We start from the raw sequence: 24,094 nt of genomic DNA on the forward strand, positions 1-24,094 counted from the left end.
CCACATTGAATGGAGAAATATCCATGTTGAATGGAGAAATATCCATGTTGAATGGAGAAATATCCATGTTGGAATGGAGAAATGTCCATGTAGGAATGGAGAAATATCCATGTAGGAATGGAGAAATATCCATGTTGAATGGAGAAATATCCATGATGAATGAAGAAATACCCATGATGAATGGAGAAATACCCATGTTGAATGGAGAAATACCCATGTTGAATGGAGAAATACCCATGTTGAATGGAGAAATACCCATGATGAATGGAGAAATATCCATGTTGAATGGAGAAATACCCATGATGAATGGAGAAATATCCATGTTGAATGGAGAAATACCCATGATGAATGGAGAAATACCCATGATGAATGGAGAAATACCCATGATGAATGGAGAAATATCCATGTTGAATAGAGAAATATCCATGATGAATGGAGAAATACCCATGTAGGAATGGAGAAATATCCATGTAGGAATGGAGAAATATCCATGTTGAATGGAGAAATATCCATGTTGAATGGAGAAATGACCATGTTGAATGGAGAAATACCCATGATGAATGGAGAAATACCCATGTTGAATGGAGAAATATCCACGTTGAATGGAGAAATACCCATGTTGAATGGAGAAATATCCATGTTGAATGGAGAAATATCCATGTTGAATGAAGAAATACCCATGATGAATGGAGAAATACCCATGTTGAATGGAGAAATGCCCATGTTGAATGGAGAAATACCCATGTTGAATGAAGAAATACCCATGATGAATGGAGAAATACCCATGTTGAATGGAGAAATACCCATGTTGAATGGAGAAATACCCATGTTGAATGGAGAAATATCCATGATGAATGGAGAAATATCCATGTTGAATGGAGAAATACCCATGATGAATGGAGAAATATCCATGTTGAATGGAGAAATACCCATGATGAATGGAGAAATATCCACGTTGAATGGAGAAATACCCATGTTGAATGGAGAAATATCCATGTTGAATGAAGAAATACCCATGATGAATGGAGAAATACCCATGTTGAATGGAGAAATACCCATGTTGAATGGAGAAATACCCATGTTGAATGGAGAAATACCCATGATGAATGGAGAAATATCCATGTTGAATGGAGAAATACCCATGTTGAATGGAGAAATATCCATGTTGAATGGAGAAATACCCATGTTGAATGGAGAAATACCCATGTTGAATGCAGAAATATCCATGTTGAATGGAGAAATATCCATGTTGAATGGAGAAATACCCATGTTGAATGGAGAAATGGCCATGTTGAATGGAGAAATACCCATGTTGAATGGAGAAATACCCATGATGAATGGAGAAATATCCATGATGAATGGAGAAATATCCATGTTGAATGGAGAAATACCCATGTTGAATGGAGAAATAGCCATGTTGAATGGAGAAATATCTATGTTGAATGGAGAAATATCCATGTTGAATGGAGAAATATCCATGTTGAATGGAGAAATAGCCATGTTGAATGGAGAAATAGCCATGTTGAATGGAGAAATAGCCATGTTGAATGGAGAAATAGCCATGTTGAATGGAGAAATAGCCATGTTGAATGGAGAAATACCCATGATGAATGGAGAAATATCCATGATGAATGGAGAAATATCCATGTTGAATGGAGAAATACCCATGTTGAATGGAGAAATAGCCATGTTGAATGGAGAAATGACAATGTTGAATGGAGAAATACCCATGTTGAATGGAGAAATATCCATGTTGAATGGAGAAATACCCATGATGAATGGAGAAATATCCATGATGAATGGAGAAATATCCATGTTGAATGGAGAAATACCCATGTTGAATGGAGAAATACCCATGTTGAATGGAGAAATACCCATGTTGAATGGAGAAATACCCATGTTGAATGGAGAAATACCCATGTTGAATGGAGAAATACCCATGTTGAATGGAGAAATAGCCATGTTGAATGGAGAAATACCCATGTTGAATGGAGAAATACCCATGATGAATGGAGAAATATCCATGTTGAATGGAGAAATATCCATGATGAATGAAGAAATATCCATGTTGAATGGAGAAATGACCATGTTGAATGGAGAAATATCCATGTTCAATGGAGAGATACCCATGTTGAATGGAGAAATATCCATGATGAATGATGAAATATCCATGTTGAATGGAGAAATACCCATGTTGAATGGAGAAATGACCATGTTGAATGGAGAAATATCCATGTTGAATGGAGAAATACCCATGTTGAATGGAGAAATATCCATGATGAATGGAGAAATATCCATGTTGAATGGAGAAATACCCATGATGAATGGAGAAATACCCATGATGAATGGAGAAATATCCATGTTGAATGGAGAAATGACCATGTTGAATGGAGAAATACCCATGATGAATGGAGAAATATCCATGTTGAATGGAGAAATACCCATGATGAATGGAGAAATACCCACGTTGAATGGAGAAATACCCACGTTGAATGGAGAAATACCCATGTTGAATGGAGAAATACCCATGTTGAATGGAGAAATACCCATGATGAATGGAGAAATACCCATGATGAATGGAGAAATACCCATGATGAATGGAGAAATACCCATGATGAATGGAGAAATGACCATGTTGAATGGAGAAATATCCATGTTGAATAGAGAAATATCCATGTTGAATGGAGAAATACCCATGATGAATGGAGAAATATCCATGTTGAATGGAGAAATACCCATGATGAATGGAGAAATACCCATGATGAATGGAGAAATACCCATGATGAATGGAGAAATACCCATGATGAATGGAGAAATGACCATGTTGAATGGAGAAATATCCATGTTGAATAGAGAAATATCCATGTTGAATGGAGAAATACCCATGTTGAATGGAGAAATGACCATGTTGAATGGAGAAATACCCATGATGAATGGAGAAATACCCATGATGAATGGAGAAATACCCATGATGAATGGAGAAATACCCATGATGAATGGAGAAATACCCATGTTGAATGGAGAAATACCCATGATGAATGGAGAAATGACCATGTTGAATGGAGAAATATCCATGTTGAATAGAGAAATATCCATGTTGAATGGAGAAATACCCATGATGAATGGAGAAATACCCACGTTGAATGGAGAACTATCCATGTTGAATGGAGAAATACCCATGTTCAATGGAGAAATACCCATGATGAATGGAGAAATACCCATGATGAATGGAGAAATACCCATGATGAATGGAGAAATACCCATGATGAATGGAGAAATGACCATGTTGAATGGAGAAATATCCATGTTGAATAGAGAAATATCCATGTTGAATGGAGAAATACCCATGATGAATGGAGAAATATCCATGTTGAATGGAGAAATACCCATGATGAATGGAGAAATACCCATGATGAATGGAGAAATACCCATGATGAATGGAGAAATACCCATGATGAATGGAGAAATGACCATGTTGAATGGAGAAATATCCATGTTGAATAGAGAAATATCCATGTTGAATGGAGAAATACCCATGATGAATGGAGAAATACCCATGTTGAATGGAGAAATATCCATGTTGAATGGAGAAATATCCATGTTGAATGGAGAAATACCCATGATGAATGGAGAAATACCCATGATGAATGGAGAAATACCCATGATGAATGGAGAAATACCCATGATGAATGGAGAAATGACCATGTTGAATGGAGAAATATCCATGTTGAATGGAGAAATACCCATGATGAATGGAGAAATATCCATGTTGAATGGAGAAATATCCATGTTGAATAGAGAAATATCCATGTTGAATGGAGAAATACCCATGATGAATGGAGAAATACCCATGATGAATGGAGAAATATCCATGTTGAATGGAGAAATGACCATGTTGAATGGAGAAATATCCATGTTGAATGAAGAAATACCCATGATGAATGGAGAAATACCCATGTTGAATGGAGAAATACCCATGTTGAATGGAGAAATACCCATGTTGAATGGAGAAATACCCATGATGAATGGAGAAATATCCATGTTGAATGGAGAAATACCCATGTTGAATGGAGAAATATCCATGTTGAATGGAGAAATACCCATGTTGAATGGAGAAATACCCATGTTGAATGGAGAAATATCCATGTTGAATGGAGAAATATCCATGTTGAATGGAGAAATACCCATGTTGAATGGAGAAATGGCCATGTTGAATGGAGAAATACCCATGTTGAATGGAGAAATACCCATGATGAATGGAGAAATATCCATGATGAATGGAGAAATATCCATGTTGAATGGAGAAATACCCATGTTGAATGGAGAAATAGCCATGTTGAATGGAGAAATATCTATGTTGAATGGAGAAATATCCATGTTGAATGGAGAAATATCCATGTTGAATGGAGAAATAGCCATGTTGAATGGAGAAATAGCCATGTTGAATGGAGAAATAGCCATGTTGAATGGAGAAATAGCCATGTTGAATGGAGAAATAGCCATGTTGAATGGAGAAATACCCATGATGAATGGAGAAATATCCATGATGAATGGAGAAATATCCATGTTGAATGGAGAAATACCCATGTTGAATGGAGAAATACCCATGTTGCATGGAGAAATATCCATGTTGAATGGAGAAATACCCATGTTGAATGGAGAAATACCCATGTTGAATGGAGAAATATCCATGTTGAATGGAGAAATATCCATGTTGAATGGAGAAATACCCATGTTGAATGGAGAAATGGCCATGTTGAATGGAGAAATACCCATGTTGAATGGAGAAATACCCATGATGAATGGAGAAATATCCATGATGAATGGAGAAATATCCATGTTGAATGGAGAAATACCCATGTTGAATGGAGAAATAGCCATGTTGAATGGAGAAATATCTATGTTGAATGGAGAAATATCCATGTTGAATGGAGAAATATCCATGTTGAATGGAGAAATAGCCATGTTGAATGGAGAAATAGCCATGTTGAATGGAGAAATAGCCATGTTGAATGGAGAAATAGCCATGTTGAATGGAGAAATAGCCATGTTGAATGGAGAAATACCCATGATGAATGGAGAAATATCCATGATGAATGGAGAAATATCCATGTTGAATGGAGAAATACCCATGTTGAATGGAGAAATAGCCATGTTGAATGGAGAAATGACAATGTTGAATGGAGAAATACCCATGTTGAATGGAGAAATATCCATGTTGAATGGAGAAATACCCATGATGAATGGAGAAATATCCATGATGAATGGAGAAATATCCATGTTGAATGGAGAAATACCCATGTTGAATGGAGAAATACCCATGTTGAATGGAGAAATACCCATGTTGAATGGAGAAATACCCATGTTGAATGGAGAAATACCCATGTTGAATGGAGAAATACCCATGTTGAATGGAGAAATAGCCATGTTGAATGGAGAAATACCCATGTTGAATGGAGAAATACCCATGATGAATGGAGAAATATCCATGTTGAATGGAGAAATATCCATGATGAATGAAGAAATATCCATGTTGAATGGAGAAATGACCATGTTCAATGGAGAAATATCCATGTTCAATGGAGAGATACCCATGTTGAATGGAGAAATATCCATGATGAATGATGAAATATCCATGTTGAATGGAGAAATACCCATGTTGAATGGAGAAATGACCATGTTGAATGGAGAAATATCCATGTTGAATGGAGAAATACCCATGTTGAATGGAGAAATATCCATGTTGAATGGAGAAATATCCATGTTGAATGGAGAAATACCAATGTTGAATGGAGAAATATCCATGATGAATGGAGAAATATCCATGTTGAATGGAGAAATATCCATGTTGAATGGAGAAATATCCATGTTGAATGGAGAAATATCCATGATGAATGGAGAAATACCCATGTTGAATGGAGAAATACCCATGATGAATGGAGAAATATCCATGTTGAATGGAGAAATACCCATGATGAATGGAGAAATACCCATGATGAATGGAGAAATACCCATGATGAATGGAGAAATACCCATGATGAATGGAGAAATGACCATGTTGAATGGAGAAATATCCATGTTGAATAGAGAAATATCCATGTTGAATGGAGAAATACCCATGTTGAATGGAGAAATGACCATGTTGAATGGAGAAATACCCATGATGAATGGAGAAATACCCATGATGAATGGAGAAATACCCATGATGAATGGAGAAATACCCATGATGAATGGAGAAATACCCATGTTGAATGGAGAAATACCCATGATGAATGGAGAAATGACCATGTTGAATGGAGAAATATCCATGTTGAATAGAGAAATATCCATGTTGAATGGAGAAATACCCATGATGAATGGAGAAATACCCACGTTGAATGGAGAACTATCCATGTTGAATGGAGAAATACCCATGTTCAATGGAGAAATACCCATGATGAATGGAGAAATACCCATGATGAATGGAGAAATACCCATGATGAATGGAGAAATACCCATGATGAATGGAGAAATGACCATGTTGAATGGAGAAATATCCATGTTGAATAGAGAAATATCCATGTTGAATGGAGAAATACCCATGATGAATGGAGAAATATCCATGTTGAATGGAGAAATACCCATGATGAATGGAGAAATACCCATGATGAATGGAGAAATACCCATGATGAATGGAGAAATACCCATGATGAATGGAGAAATGACCATGTTGAATGGAGAAATATCCATGTTGAATAGAGAAATATCCATGTTGAATGGAGAAATACCCATGATGAATGGAGAAATACCCATGTTGAATGGAGAAATATCCATGTTGAATGGAGAAATATCCATGTTGAATGGAGAAATACCCATGATGAATGGAGAAATACCCATGATGAATGGAGAAATACCCATGATGAATGGAGAAATACCCATGATGAATGGAGAAATGACCATGTTGAATGGAGAAATATCCATGTTGAATGGAGAAATACCCATGATGAATGGAGAAATATCCATGTTGAATGGAGAAATATCCATGTTGAATAGAGAAATATCCATGTTGAATGGAGAAATACCCATGATGAATGGAGAAATACCCATGATGAATGGAGAAATATCCATGTTGAATGGAGAAATGACCATGTTGAATGGAGAAATATCCATGTTGAATGAAGAAATACCCATGATGAATGGAGAAATACCCATGTTGAATGGAGAAATACCCATGTTGAATGGAGAAATACCCATGTTGAATGGAGAAATACCCATGATGAATGGAGAAATATCCATGTTGAATGGAGAAATACCCATGTTGAATGGAGAAATATCCATGTTGAATGGAGAAATACCCATGTTGAATGGAGAAATACCCATGTTGAATGGAGAAATATCCATGTTGAATGGAGAAATATCCATGTTGAATGGAGAAATACCCATGTTGAATGGAGAAATGGCCATGTTGAATGGAGAAATACCCATGTTGAATGGAGAAATACCCATGATGAATGGAGAAATATCCATGATGAATGGAGAAATATCCATGTTGAATGGAGAAATACCCATGTTGAATGGAGAAATAGCCATGTTGAATGGAGAAATATCTATGTTGAATGGAGAAATATCCATGTTGAATGGAGAAATATCCATGTTGAATGGAGAAATAGCCATGTTGAATGGAGAAATAGCCATGTTGAATGGAGAAATAGCCATGTTGAATGGAGAAATAGCCATGTTGAATGGAGAAATAGCCATGTTGAATGGAGAAATACCCATGATGAATGGAGAAATATCCATGATGAATGGAGAAATATCCATGTTGAATGGAGAAATACCCATGTTGAATGGAGAAATACCCATGTTGCATGGAGAAATATCCATGTTGAATGGAGAAATACCCATGTTGAATGGAGAAATACCCATGTTGAATGGAGAAATATCCATGTTGAATGGAGAAATATCCATGTTGAATGGAGAAATACCCATGTTGAATGGAGAAATGGCCATGTTGAATGGAGAAATACCCATGTTGAATGGAGAAATACCCATGATGAATGGAGAAATATCCATGATGAATGGAGAAATATCCATGTTGAATGGAGAAATACCCATGTTGAATGGAGAAATAGCCATGTTGAATGGAGAAATATCTATGTTGAATGGAGAAATATCCATGTTGAATGGAGAAATATCCATGTTGAATGGAGAAATAGCCATGTTGAATGGAGAAATAGCCATGTTGAATGGAGAAATAGCCATGTTGAATGGAGAAATAGCCATGTTGAATGGAGAAATAGCCATGTTGAATGGAGAAATACCCATGATGAATGGAGAAATATCCATGATGAATGGAGAAATATCCATGTTGAATGGAGAAATACCCATGTTGAATGGAGAAATAGCCATGTTGAATGGAGAAATGACAATGTTGAATGGAGAAATACCCATGTTGAATGGAGAAATATCCATGTTGAATGGAGAAATACCCATGATGAATGGAGAAATATCCATGATGAATGGAGAAATATCCATGTTGAATGGAGAAATACCCATGTTGAATGGAGAAATACCCATGTTGAATGGAGAAATACCCATGTTGAATGGAGAAATACCCATGTTGAATGGAGAAATACCCATGTTGAATGGAGAAATACCCATGTTGAATGGAGAAATAGCCATGTTGAATGGAGAAATACCCATGTTGAATGGAGAAATACCCATGATGAATGGAGAAATATCCATGTTGAATGGAGAAATATCCATGATGAATGAAGAAATATCCATGTTGAATGGAGAAATGACCATGTTCAATGGAGAAATATCCATGTTCAATGGAGAGATACCCATGTTGAATGGAGAAATATCCATGATGAATGATGAAATATCCATGTTGAATGGAGAAATACCCATGTTGAATGGAGAAATGACCATGTTGAATGGAGAAATATCCATGTTGAATGGAGAAATACCCATGTTGAATGGAGAAATATCCATGATGAATGGAGAAATATCCATGTTGAATGGAGAAATACCCATGATGAATGGAGAAATACCCATGATGAATGGAGAAATATCCATGTTGAATGGAGAAATGACCATGTTGAATGGAGAAATACCCATGATGAATGGAGAAATATCCATGTTGAATGGAGAAATACCCATGATGAATGGAGAAATACCCACGTTGAATGGAGAAATACCCACGTTGAATGGAGAAATACCCATGTTGAATGGAGAAATACCCATGTTGAATGGAGAAATACCCATGATGAATGGAGAAATACCCATGATGAATGGAGAAATACCCATGATGAATGGAGAAATGACCATGTTGAATGGAGAAATATCCATGTTGAATAGAGAAATATCCATGTTGAATGGAGAAATACCCATGATGAATGGAGAAATATCCATGTTGAATGGAGAAATATCCATGATGAATGGAGAAATACCCATGATGAATGGAGAAATACCCATGATGAATGGAGAAATACCCATGATGAATGGAGAAATGACCATGTTGAATGGAGAAATATCCATGTTGAATAGAGAAATATCCATGTTGAATGGAGAAATACCCATGTTGAATGGAGAAATGACCATGTTGAATGGAGAAATACCCATGATGAATGGAGAAATACCCATGATGAATGGAGAAATACCCATGATGAATGGAGAAATACCCATGATGAATGGAGAAATACCCATGTTGAATGGAGATATACCCATGATGAATGGAGAAATGACCATGTTGAATGGAGAAATATCCATGTTGAATAGAGAAATATCCATGTTGAATGGAGAAATACCCATGATGAATGGAGAAATACCCACGTTGAATGGAGAACTATCCATGTTGAATGGAGAAATACCCATGTTCAATGGAGAAATACCCATGATGAATGGAGAAATACCCATGATGAATGGAGAAATACCCATGATGAATGGAGAAATACCCATGATGAATGGAGAAATGACCATGTTGAATGGAGAAATATCCATGTTGAATAGAGAAATATCCATGTTGAATGGAGAAATACCCATGATGAATGGAGAAATATCCATGTTGAATGGAGAAATACCCATGATGAATGGAGAAATACCCATGATGAATGGAGAAATACCCATGATGAATGGAGAAATACCCATGATGAATGGAGAAATGACCATGTTGAATGGAGAAATATCCATGTTCAATGGAGAGATACCCATGTTGAATGGAGAAATATCCATGATGAATGATGAAATATCCATGTTGAATGGAGAAATACCCATGTTGAATGGAGAAATGACCATGTTGAATGGAGAAATATCCATGTTGAATGGAGAAATACCCATGTTGAATGGAGAAATATCCATGATGAATGGAGAAATATCCATGTTGAATGGAGAAATACCCATGATGAATGGAGAAATACCCATGATGAATGGAGAAATATCCATGTTGAATGGAGAAATGACCATGTTGAATGGAGAAATACCCATGATGAATGGAGAAATATCCATGTTGAATGGAGAAATACCCATGATGAATGGAGAAATACCCACGTTGAATGGAGAAATACCCACGTTGAATGGAGAAATACCCATGTTGAATGGAGAAATACCCATGTTGAATGGAGAAATACCCATGATGAATGGAGAAATACCCATGATGAATGGAGAAATACCCATGATGAATGGAGAAATACCCATGATGAATGGAGAAATGACCATGTTGAATGGAGAAATATCCATGTTGAATAGAGAAATATCCATGTTGAATGGAGAAATACCCATGATGAATGGAGAAATATCCATGTTGAATGGAGAAATACCCATGATGAATGGAGAAATACCCATGATGAATGGAGAAATACCCATGATGAATGGAGAAATACCCATGATGAATGGAGAAATGACCATGTTGAATGGAGAAATATCCATGTTGAATAGAGAAATATCCATGTTGAATGGAGAAATACCCATGTTGAATGGAGAAATGACCATGTTGAATGGAGAAATACCCATGATGAATGGAGAAATACCCATGATGAATGGAGAAATACCCATGATGAATGGAGAAATACCCATGATGAATGGAGAAATACCCATGTTGAATGGAGAAATACCCATGATGAATGGAGAAATGACCATGTTGAATGGAGAAATATCCATGTTGAATAGAGAAATATCCATGTTGAATGGAGAAATACCCATGATGAATGGAGAAATACCCACGTTGAATGGAGAACTATCCATGTTGAATGGAGAAATACCCATGTTCAATGGAGAAATACCCATGATGAATGGAGAAATACCCATGATGAATGGAGAAATACCCATGATGAATGGAGAAATACCCATGATGAATGGAGAAATGACCATGTTGAATGGAGAAATATCCATGTTGAATAGAGAAATATCCATGTTGAATGGAGAAATACCCATGATGAATGGAGAAATATCCATGTTGAATGGAGAAATACCCATGATGAATGGAGAAATACCCATGATGAATGGAGAAATACCCATGATGAATGGAGAAATACCCATGATGAATGGAGAAATGACCATGTTGAATGGAGAAATATCCATGTTGAATAGAGAAATATCCATGTTGAATGGAGAAATACCCATGATGAATGGAGAAATACCCATGTTGAATGGAGAAATATCCATGTTGAATGGAGAAATATCCATGTTGAATGGAGAAATACCCATGATGAATGGAGAAATACCCATGATGAATGGAGAAATACCCATGATGAATGGAGAAATACCCATGATGAATGGAGAAATGACCATGTTGAATGGAGAAATATCCATGTTGAATGGAGAAATACCCATGATGAATGGAGAAATATCCATGTTGAATGGAGAAATATCCATGTTGAATAGAGAAATATCCATGTTGAATGGAGAAATACCCATGATGAATGGAGAAATATCCATGTTGAATGGAGAAATGACCATGTTGAATGGAGAAATATCCATGTTGAATGAAGAAATACCCATGATGAATGGAGAAATACCCATGTTGAATGGAGAAATACCCATGTTGAATGGAGAAATACCCATGTTGAATGGAGAAATACCCATGATGAATGGAGAAATATCCATGTTGAATGGAGAAATACCCATGTTGAATGGAGAAATATCCATGTTGAATGGAGAAATACCCATGTTGAATGGAGAAATACCCATGTTGAATGGAGAAATATCCATGTTGAATGGAGAAATATCCATGTTGAATGGAGAAATACCCATGTTGAATGGAGAAATGGCCATGTTGAATGGAGAAATACCCATGTTGAATGGAGAAATACCCATGATGAATGGAGAAATATCCATGATGAATGGAGAAATATCCATGTTGAATGGAGAAATACCCATGTTGAATGGAGAAATAGCCATGTTGAATGGAGAAATATCTATGTTGAATGGAGAAATATCCATGTTGAATGGAGAAATATCCATGTTGAATGGAGAAATAGCCATGTTGAATGGAGAAATAGCCATGTTGAATGGAGAAATAGCCATGTTGAATGGAGAAATAGCCATGTTGAATGGAGAAATAGCCATGTTGAATGGAGAAATACCCATGATGAATGGAGAAATATCCATGATGAATGGAGAAATATCCATGTTGAATGGAGAAATACCCATGTTGAATGGAGAAATACCCATGTTGCATGGAGAAATATCCATGTTGAATGGAGAAATACCCATGTTGAATGGAGAAATACCCATGTTGAATGGAGAAATATCCATGTTGAATGGAGAAATATCCATGTTGAATGGAGAAATACCCATGTTGAATGGAGAAATGGCCATGTTGAATGGAGAAATACCCATGTTGAATGGAGAAATACCCATGATGAATGGAGAAATATCCATGATGAATGGAGAAATATCCATGTTGAATGGAGAAATACCCATGTTGAATGGAGAAATAGCCATGTTGAATGGAGAAATATCTATGTTGAATGGAGAAATATCCATGTTGAATGGAGAAATATCCATGTTGAATGGAGAAATAGCCATGTTGAATGGAGAAATAGCCATGTTGAATGGAGAAATAGCCATGTTGAATGGAGAAATAGCCATGTTGAATGGAGAAATAGCCATGTTGAATGGAGAAATACCCATGATGAATGGAGAAATATCCATGATGAATGGAGAAATATCCATGTTGAATGGAGAAATACCCATGTTGAATGGAGAAATAGCCATGTTGAATGGAGAAATGACAATGTTGAATGGAGAAATACCCATGTTGAATGGAGAAATATCCATGTTGAATGGAGAAATACCCATGATGAATGGAGAAATATCCATGATGAATGGAGAAATATCCATGTTGAATGGAGAAATACCCATGTTGAATGGAGAAATACCCATGTTGAATGGAGAAATACCCATGTTGAATGGAGAAATAGCCATGTTGAATGGAGAAATACCCATGTTGAATGGAGAAATACCCATGATGAATGGAGAAATATCCATGTTGAATGGAGAAATATCCATGATGAATGAAGAAATATCCATGTTGAATGGAGAAATGACCATGTTCAATGGAGAAATATCCATGTTCAATGGAGAGATACCCATGTTGAATGGAGAAATATCCATGATGAATGATGAAATATCCATGTTGAATGGAGAAATACCCATGTTGAATGGAGAAATGACCATGTTGAATGGAGAAATATCCATGTTGAATGGAGAAATACCCATGTTGAATGGAGAAATATCCATGATGAATGGAGAAATATCCATGTTGAATGGAGAAATACCCATGATGAATGGAGAAATACCCATGATGAATGGAGAAATATCCATGTTGAATGGAGAAATGACCATGTTGAATGGAGAAATACCCATGATGAATGGAGAAATATCCATGTTGAATGGAGAAATACCCATGATGAATGGAGAAATACCCACGTTGAATGGAGAAATACCCACGTTGAATGGAGAAATACCCATGTTGAATGGAGAAATACCCATGTTGAATGGAGAAATACACATGTTGAATGGAGAAATACCCATGATGAATGGAGAAATACCCATGATGAATGGAGAAATACCCATGATGAATGGAGAAATGACCATGTTGAATGGAGAAATATCCATGTTGAATAGAGAAATATCCATGTTGAATGGAGAAATACCCATGATGAATGGAGAAATATCCATGTTGAATGGAGAAATATCCATGATGAATGGAGAAATACCCATGATGAATGGAGAAATACCCATGATGAATGGAGAAATACCCATGATGAATGGAGAAATGACCATGTTGAATGGAGAAATATCCATGTTGAATAGAGAAATATCCATGTTGAATGGAGAAATACCCATGTTGAATGGAGAAATGACCATGTTGAATGGAGAAATACCCATGATGAATGGAGAAATACCCATGATGAATGGAGAAATACCCATGATGAATGGAGAAATACCCATGATGAATGGAGAAATACCCATGTTGAATGGAGATATACCCATGATGAATGGAGAAATGACCATGTTGAATGGAGAAATATCCATGTTGAATAGAGAAATATCCATGTTGAATGGAGAAATACCCATGATGAATGGAGAAATACCCACATTGAATGGAGAACTATCCATGTTGAATGGAGAAATACCCATGTTCAATGGAGAAATACCCATGATGAATGGAGAAATACCCATGATGAATGGAGAAATACCCATGATGAATGGAGAAATACCCATGATGAATGGAGAAATGACCATGTTGAATGGAGAAATATCCATGTTGAATAGAGAAATATCCATGTTGAATGGAGAAATACCCATGATGAATGGAGAAATATCCATGTTGAATGGAGAAATACCCATGATGAATGGAGAAATACCCATGATGAATGGAGAAATACCCATGATGAATGGAGAAATACCCATGATGAATGGAGAAATGACCATGTTGAATGGAGAAATATCCATGTTGAATAGAGAAATATCCATGTTGAATGGAGAAATACCCATGATGAATGGAGAAATACCCATGTTGAATGGAGAAATATCCATGTTGAATGGAGAAATATCCATGTTGAATGGAGAAATACCCATGATGAATGGAGAAATATCCATGATGAATGATGAAATATCCATGTTGAATGGAGAAATACCCATGTTGAATGGAGAAATGACCATGTTGAATGGAGAAATATCCATGTTGAATGGAGAAATACCCATGTTGAATGGAGAAATATCCATGATGAATGGAGAAATATCCATGTTGAATGGAGAAATACCCATGATGAATGGAGAAATACCCATGATGAATGGAGAAATATCCATGTTGAATGGAGAAATGACCATGTTGAATGGAGAAATACCCATGATGAATGGAGAAATATCCATGTTGAATGGAGAAATACCCATGATGAATGGAGAAATACCCACGTTGAATGGAGAAATACCCACGTTGAATGGAGAAATACCCATGTTGAATGGAGAAATACCCATGTTGAATGGAGAAATACCCATGATGAATGGAGAAATACCCATGATGAATGGAGAAATACCCATGATGAATGGAGAAATGACCATGTTGAATGGAGAAATATCCATGTTGAATAGAGAAATATCCATGTTGAATGGAGAAATACCCATGATGAATGGAGAAATATCCATGTTGAATGGAGAAATATCCATGATGAATGGAGAAATACCCATGATGAATGGAGAAATACCCATGATGAATGGAGAAATACCCATGATGAATGGAGAAATGACCATGTTGAATGGAGAAATATCCATGTTGAATAGAGAAATATCCATGTTGAATGGAGAAATACCCATGTTGAATGGAGAAATGACCATGTTGAATGGAGAAATACCCATGATGAATGGAGAAATACCCATGATGAATGGAGAAATACCCATGATGAATGGAGAAATACCCATGATGAATGGAGAAATACCCATGTTGAATGGAGATATACCCATGATGAATGGAGAAATGACCATGTTGAATGGAGAAATATCCATGTTGAATAGAGAAATATCCATGTTGAATGGAGAAATACCCATGATGAATGGAGAAATACCCACGTTGAATGGAGAACTATCCATGTTGAATGGAGAAATACCCATGTTCAATGGAGAAATACCCATGATGAATGGAGAAATACCCATGATGAATGGAGAAATACCCATGATGAATGGAGAAATACCCATGATGAATGGAGAAATGACCATGTTGAATGGAGAAATATCCATGTTGAATAGAGAAATATCCATGTTGAATGGAGAAATACCCATGATGAATGGAGAAATATCCATGTTGAATGGAGAAATACCCATGATGAATGGAGAAATACCCATGATGAATGGAGAAATACCCATGATGAATGGAGAAATACCCATGATGAATGGAGAAATGACCATGTTGAATGGAGAAATATCCATGTTCAATGGAGAGATACCCATGTTGAATGGAGAAATATCCATGATGAATGATGAAATATCCATGTTGAATGGAGAAATACCCATGTTGAATGGAGAAATGACCATGTTGAATGGAGAAATATCCATGTTGAATGGAGAAATACCCATGTTGAATGGAGAAATATCCATGATGAATGGAGAAATATCCATGTTGAATGGAGAAATACCCATGATGAATGGAGAAATACCCATGATGAATGGAGAAATATCCATGTTGAATGGAGAAATGACCATGTTGAATGGAGAAATACCCATGATGAATGGAGAAATATCCATGTTGAATGGAGAAATACCCATGATGAATGGAGAAATACCCACGTTGAATGGAGAAATACCCACGTTGAATGGAGAAATACCCATGTTGAATGGAGAAATACCCATGTTGAATGGAGAAATACCCATGATGAATGGAGAAATACCCATGATGAATGGAGAAATACCCATGATGAATGGAGAAATACCCATGATGAATGGAGAAATGACCATGTTGAATGGAGAAATATCCATGTTGAATAGAGAAATATCCATGTTGAATGGAGAAATACCCATGATGAATGGAGAAATATCCATGTTGAATGGAGAAATACCCATGATGAATGGAGAAATACCCATGATGAATGGAGAAATACCCATGATGAATGGAGAAATACCCATGATGAATGGAGAAATGACCATGTTGAATGGAGAAATATCCATGTTGAATAGAGAAATATCCATGTTGAATGGAGAAATACCCATGTTGAATGGAGAAATGACCATGTTGAATGGAGAAATACCCATGATGAATGGAGAAATACCCATGATGAATGGAGAAATACCCATGATGAATGGAGAAATACCCATGATGAATGGAGAAATACCCATGTTGAATGGAGAAATACCCATGATGAATGGAGAAATGACCATGTTGAATGGAGAAATATCCATGTTGAATAGAGAAATATCCATGTTGAATGGAGAAATACCCATGATGAATGGAGAAATACCCACGTTGAATGGAGAACTATCCATGTTGAATGGAGAAATACCCATGTTCAATGGAGAAATACCCATGATGAATGGAGAAATACCCATGATGAATGGAGAAATACCCATGATGAATGGAGAAATACCCATGATGAATGGAGAAATGACCATGTTGAATGGAGAAATATCCATGTTGAATAGAGAAATATCCATGTTGAATGGAGAAATACCCATGATGAATGGAGAAATATCCATGTTGAATGGAGAAATACCCATGATGAATGGAGAAATACCCATGATGAATGGAGAAATACCCATGATGAATGGAGAAATACCCATGATGAATGGAGAAATGACCATGTTGAATGGAGAAATATCCATGTTGAATAGAGAAATATCCATGTTGAATGGAGAAATACCCATGATGAATGGAGAAATACCCATGTTGAATGGAGAAATATCCATGTTGAATGGAGAAATATCCATGTTGAATGGAGAAATACCCATGATGAATGGAGAAATACCCATGATGAATGGAGAAATACCCATGATGAATGGAGAAATACCCATGATGAATGGAGAAATGACCATGTTGAATGGAGAAATATCCATGTTGAATGGAGAAATACCCATGATGAATGGAGAAATATCCATGTTGAATGGAGAAATATCCATGTTGAATAGAGAAATATCCATGTTGAATGGAGAAATACCCATGATGAATGGAGAAATATCCATGTTGAATGGAGAAATGACCATGTTGAATGGAGAAATATCCATGTTGAATGAAGAAATACCCATGATGAATGGAGAAATACCCATGTTGAATGGAGAAATACCCATGTTGAATGGAGAAATACCCATGTTGAATGGAGAAATACCCATGATGAATGGAGAAATATCCATGTTGAATGGAGAAATACCCATGTTGAATGGAGAAATATCCATGTTGAATGGAGAAATACCCATGTTGAATGGAGAAATACCCATGTTGAATGGAGAAATATCCATGTTGAATGGAGAAATATCCATGTTGAATGGAGAAATACCCATGTTGAATGGAGAAATGGCCATGTTGAATGGAGAAATACCCATGTTGAATGGAGAAATACCCATGATGAATGGAGAAATATCCATGATGAATGGAGAAATATCCATGTTGAATGGAGAAATACCCATGTTGAATGGAGAAATAGCCATGTTGAATGGAGAAATATCTATGTTGAATGGAGAAATATCCATGTTGAATGGAGAAATATCCATGTTGAATGGAGAAATAGCCATGTTGAATGGAGAAATAGCCATGTTGAATGGAGAAATAGCCATGTTGAATGGAGAAATAGCCATGTTGAATGGAGAAATAGCCATGTTGAATGGAGAAATACCCATGATGAATGGAGAAATATCCATGATGAATGGAGAAATATCCATGTTGAATGGAGAAATACCCATGTTGAATGGAGAAATACCCATGTTGCATGGAGAAATATCCATGTTGAATGGAGAAATACCCATGTTGAATGGAGAAATACCCATGTTGAATGGAGAAATATCCATGTTGAATGGAGAAATATCCATGTTGAATGGAGAAATACCCATGTTGAATGGAGAAATGGCCATGTTGAATGGAGAAATACCCATGTTGAATGGAGAAATACCCATGATGAATGGAGAAATATCCATGATGAATGGAGAAATATCCATGTTGAATGGAGAAATACCCATGTTGAATGGAGAAATAGCCATGTTGAATGGAGAAATATCTATGTTGAATGGAGAAATATCCATGTTGAATGGAGAAATATCCATGTTGAATGGAGAAATAGCCATGTTGAATGGAGAAATAGCCATGTTGAATGGAGAAATAGCCATGTTGAATGGAGAAATAGCCATGTTGAATGGAGAAATAGCCATGTTGAATGGAGAAATACCCATGATGAATGGAGAAATATCCATGATGAATGGAGAAATATCCATGTTGAATGGAGAAATACCCATGTTGAATGGAGAAATAGCCATGTTGAATGGAGAAATGACAATGTTGAATGGAGAAATACCCATGTTGAATGGAGAAATATCCATGTTGAATGGAGAAATACCCATGATGAATGGAGAAATATCCATGATGAATGGAGAAATATCCATGTTGAATGGAGAAATACCCATGTTGAATGGAGAAATACCCATGTTGAATGGAGAAATACCCATGTTGAATGGAGAAATAGCCATGTTGAATGGAGAAATACCCATGTTGAATGGAGAAATACCCATGATGAATGGAGAAATATCCATGTTGAATGGAGAAATATCCATGATGAATGAAGAAATATCCATGTTGAATGGAGAAATGACCATGTTCAATGGAGAAATATCCATGTTCAATGGAGAGATACCCATGTTGAATGGAGAAATATCCATGATGAATGATGAAATATCCATGTTGAATGGAGAAATACCCATGTTGAATGGAGAAATGACCATGTTGAATGGAGAAATATCCATGTTGAATGGAGAAATACCCATGTTGAATGGAGAAATATCCATGATGAATGGAGAAATATCCATGTTGAATGGAGAAATACCCATGATGAATGGAGAAATACCCATGATGAATGGAGAAATATCCATGTTGAATGGAGAAATGACCATGTTGAATGGAGAAATACCCATGATGAATGGAGAAATATCCATGTTGAATGGAGAAATACCCATGATGAATGGAGAAATACCCACGTTGAATGGAGAAATACCCACGTTGAATGGAGAAATACCCATGTTGAATGGAGAAATACCCATGTTGAATGGAGAAATACACATGTTGAATGGAGAAATACCCATGATGAATGGAGAAATACCCATGATGAATGGAGAAATACCCATGATGAATGGAGAAATGACCATGTTGAATGGAGAAATATCCATGTTGAATAGAGAAATATCCATGTTGAATGGAGAAATACCCATGATGAATGGAGAAATATCCATGTTGAATGGAGAAATATCCATGATGAATGGAGAAATACCCATGATGAATGGAGAAATACCCATGATGAATGGAGAAATACCCATGATGAATGGAGAAATGACCATGTTGAATGGAGAAATATCCATGTTGAATAGAGAAATATCCATGTTGAATGGAGAAATACCCATGTTGAATGGAGAAATGACCATGTTGAATGGAGAAATACCCATGATGAATGGAGAAATACCCATGATGAATGGAGAAATACCCATGATGAATGGAGAAATACCCATGATGAATGGAGAAATACCCATGTTGAATGGAGATATACCCATGATGAATGGAGAAATGACCATGTTGAATGGAGAAATATCCATGTTGAATAGAGAAATATCCATGTTGAATGGAGAAATACCCATGATGAATGGAGAAATACCCACATTGAATGGAGAACTATCCATGTTGAATGGAGAAATACCCATGTTCAATGGAGAAATACCCATGATGAATGGAGAAATACCCATGATGAATGGAGAAATACCCATGATGAATGGAGAAATACCCATGATGAATGGAGAAATGACCATGTTGAATGGAGAAATATCCATGTTGAATAGAGAAATATCCATGTTGAATGGAGAAATACCCATGATGAATGGAGAAATATCCATGTTGAATGGAGAAATACCCATGATGAATGGAGAAATACCCATGATGAATGGAGAAATACCCATGATGAATGGAGAAATACCCATGATGAATGGAGAAATGACCATGTTGAATGGAGAAATATCCATGTTGAATAGAGAAATATCCATGTTGAATGGAGAAATACCCATGATGAATGGAGAAATACCCATGTTGAATGGAGAAATATCCATGTTGAATGGAGAAATATCCATGTTGAATGGAGAAATACCCATGATGAATGGAGAAATACCCATGATGAATGGAGAAATACCCATGATGAATGGAGAAATACCCATGATGAATGGAGAAATGACCATGTTGAATGGAGAAATATCCATGTTGAATGGAGAAATACCCATGATGAATGGAGAAATATCCATGTTGAATGGAGAAATATCCATGTTGAATAGAGAAATATCCATGTTGAATGGAGAAATACCCATGATGAATGGAGAAATACCCATGATGAATGGAGAAATATCCATGTTGAATGGAGAAATGACCATGTTGAATGGAGAAATACCCATGATGAATGGAGAAATACCCATGATGAATGGAGAAATACCCATGATGAATGGAGAAATATCCATGTTGAATGGAGAAATATCCATGTTGAATGGAGAAATACCCATGAGGAATGGAGAAATACCCATGATGAATGGAGAAATATCCATGTTGAATGGAGAAATATCCATGTTGAATAGAGAAATATCCATGTTGAATGGAGAAATACCCATGATGAATGGAGAAATACCCATGATGAATGGAGAAATATCCATGTTGAATGGAGAAATATCCAAGTTGAATAGAGAAATATCCATGTTGAATGGAGAAATACCCATGATGAATGGAGAAATATCCATGTTGAATGGAGAAATATCCATGTTGAATAGAGAAATATCCATGTTGAATGGAGAAATATCCATGATGAATGGAGAAATATCCATGTTGAATGGAGAAATATCCATGTTGAATAGAGAAATATCCATGTTGAATGGAGCAATATCCATGTTGAATGGAGAAATACCCATGTTGAATGGAGAAATGGCCATGTTGAATGGAGAAATACCCATGTTGAATGGAGAAATACCCATGATGAATGGAGAAATATCCATGATGAATGGAGAAATATCCATGTTGAATGGAGAAATACCCATGTTGAATGGAGAAATAGCCATGTTGAATGGAGAAATATCTATGTTGAATGGAGAAATATCCATGTTGAATGGAGAAATATCCATGTTGAATGGAGAAATAGCCATGTTGAATGGAGAAATAGCCATGTTGAATGGAGAAATAGCCATGTTGAATGGAGAAATAGCCATGTTGAATGGAGAAATAGCCATGTTGAATGGAGAAATACCCATGATGAATGGAGAAATATCCATGATGAATGGAGAAATATCCATGTTGAATGGAGAAATACCCATGTTGAATGGAGAAATAGCCATGTTGAATGGAGAAATGACAATGTTGAATGGAGAAATACCCATGTTGAATGGAGAAATATCCATGTTGAATGGAGAAATACCCATGATGAATGGAGAAATATCCATGATGAATGGAGAAATATCCATGTTGAATGGAGAAATACCCATGTTGAATGGAGAAATACCCATGTTGAATGGAGAAATACCCATGTTGAATGGAGAAATAGCCATGTTGAATGGAGAAATACCCATGTTGAATGGAGAAATACCCATGATGAATGGAGAAATATCCATGTTGAATGGAGAAATATCCATGATGAATGAAGAAATATCCATGTTGAATGGAGAAATGACCATGTTCAATGGAGAAATATCCATGTTCAATGGAGAGATACCCATGTTGAATGGAGAAATATCCATGATGAATGATGAAATATCCATGTTGAATGGAGAAATACCCATGTTGAATGGAGAAATGACCATGTTGAATGGAGAAATATCCATGTTGAATGGAGAAATACCCATGTTGAATGGAGAAATATCCATGATGAATGGAGAAATATCCATGTTGAATGGAGAAATACCCATGATGAATGGAGAAATACCCATGATGAATGGAGAAATATCCATGTTGAATGGAGAAATGACCATGTTGAATGGAGAAATACCCATGATGAATGGAGAAATATCCATGTTGAATGGAGAAATACCCATGATGAATGGAGAAATACCCACGTTGAATGGAGAAATACCCACGTTGAATGGAGAAATACCCATGTTGAATGGAGAAATACCCATGTTGAATGGAGAAATACACATGTTGAATGGAGAAATACCCATGATGAATGGAGAAATACCCATGATGAATGGAGAAATACCCATGATGAATGGAGAAATGACCATGTTGAATGGAGAAATATCCATGTTGAATAGAGAAATATCCATGTTGAATGGAGAAATACCCATGATGAATGGAGAAATATCCATGTTGAATGGAGAAATATCCATGATGAATGGAGAAATACCCATGATGAATGGAGAAATACCCATGATGAATGGAGAAATACCCATGATGAATGGAGAAATGACCATGTTGAATGGAGAAATATCCATGTTGAATAGAGAAATATCCATGTTGAATGGAGAAATACCCATGTTGAATGGAGAAATGACCATGTTGAATGGAGAAATACCCATGATGAATGGAGAAATACCCATGATGAATGGAGAAATACCCATGATGAATGGAGAAATACCCATGATGAATGGAGAAATACCCATGTTGAATGGAGATATACCCATGATGAATGGAGAAATGACCATGTTGAATGGAGAAATATCCATGTTGAATAGAGAAATATCCATGTTGAATGGAGAAATACCCATGATGAATGGAGAAATACCCACATTGAATGGAGAACTATCCATGTTGAATGGAGAAATACCCATGTTCAATGGAGAAATACCCATGATGAATGGAGAAATACCCATGATGAATGGAGAAATACCCATGATGAATGGAGAAATACCCATGATGAATGGAGAAATGACCATGTTGAATGGAGAAATATCCATGTTGAATAGAGAAATATCC

The sequence above is a fragment of the Myxine glutinosa genome, chromosome 2 (genome assembly GCF_964187855.1).
Source record: "Myxine glutinosa chromosome 2, kmMyxGlut1.1, whole genome shotgun sequence".
Taxonomy (NCBI): Eukaryota; Metazoa; Chordata; class Myxini; order Myxiniformes; family Myxinidae; genus Myxine; species Myxine glutinosa.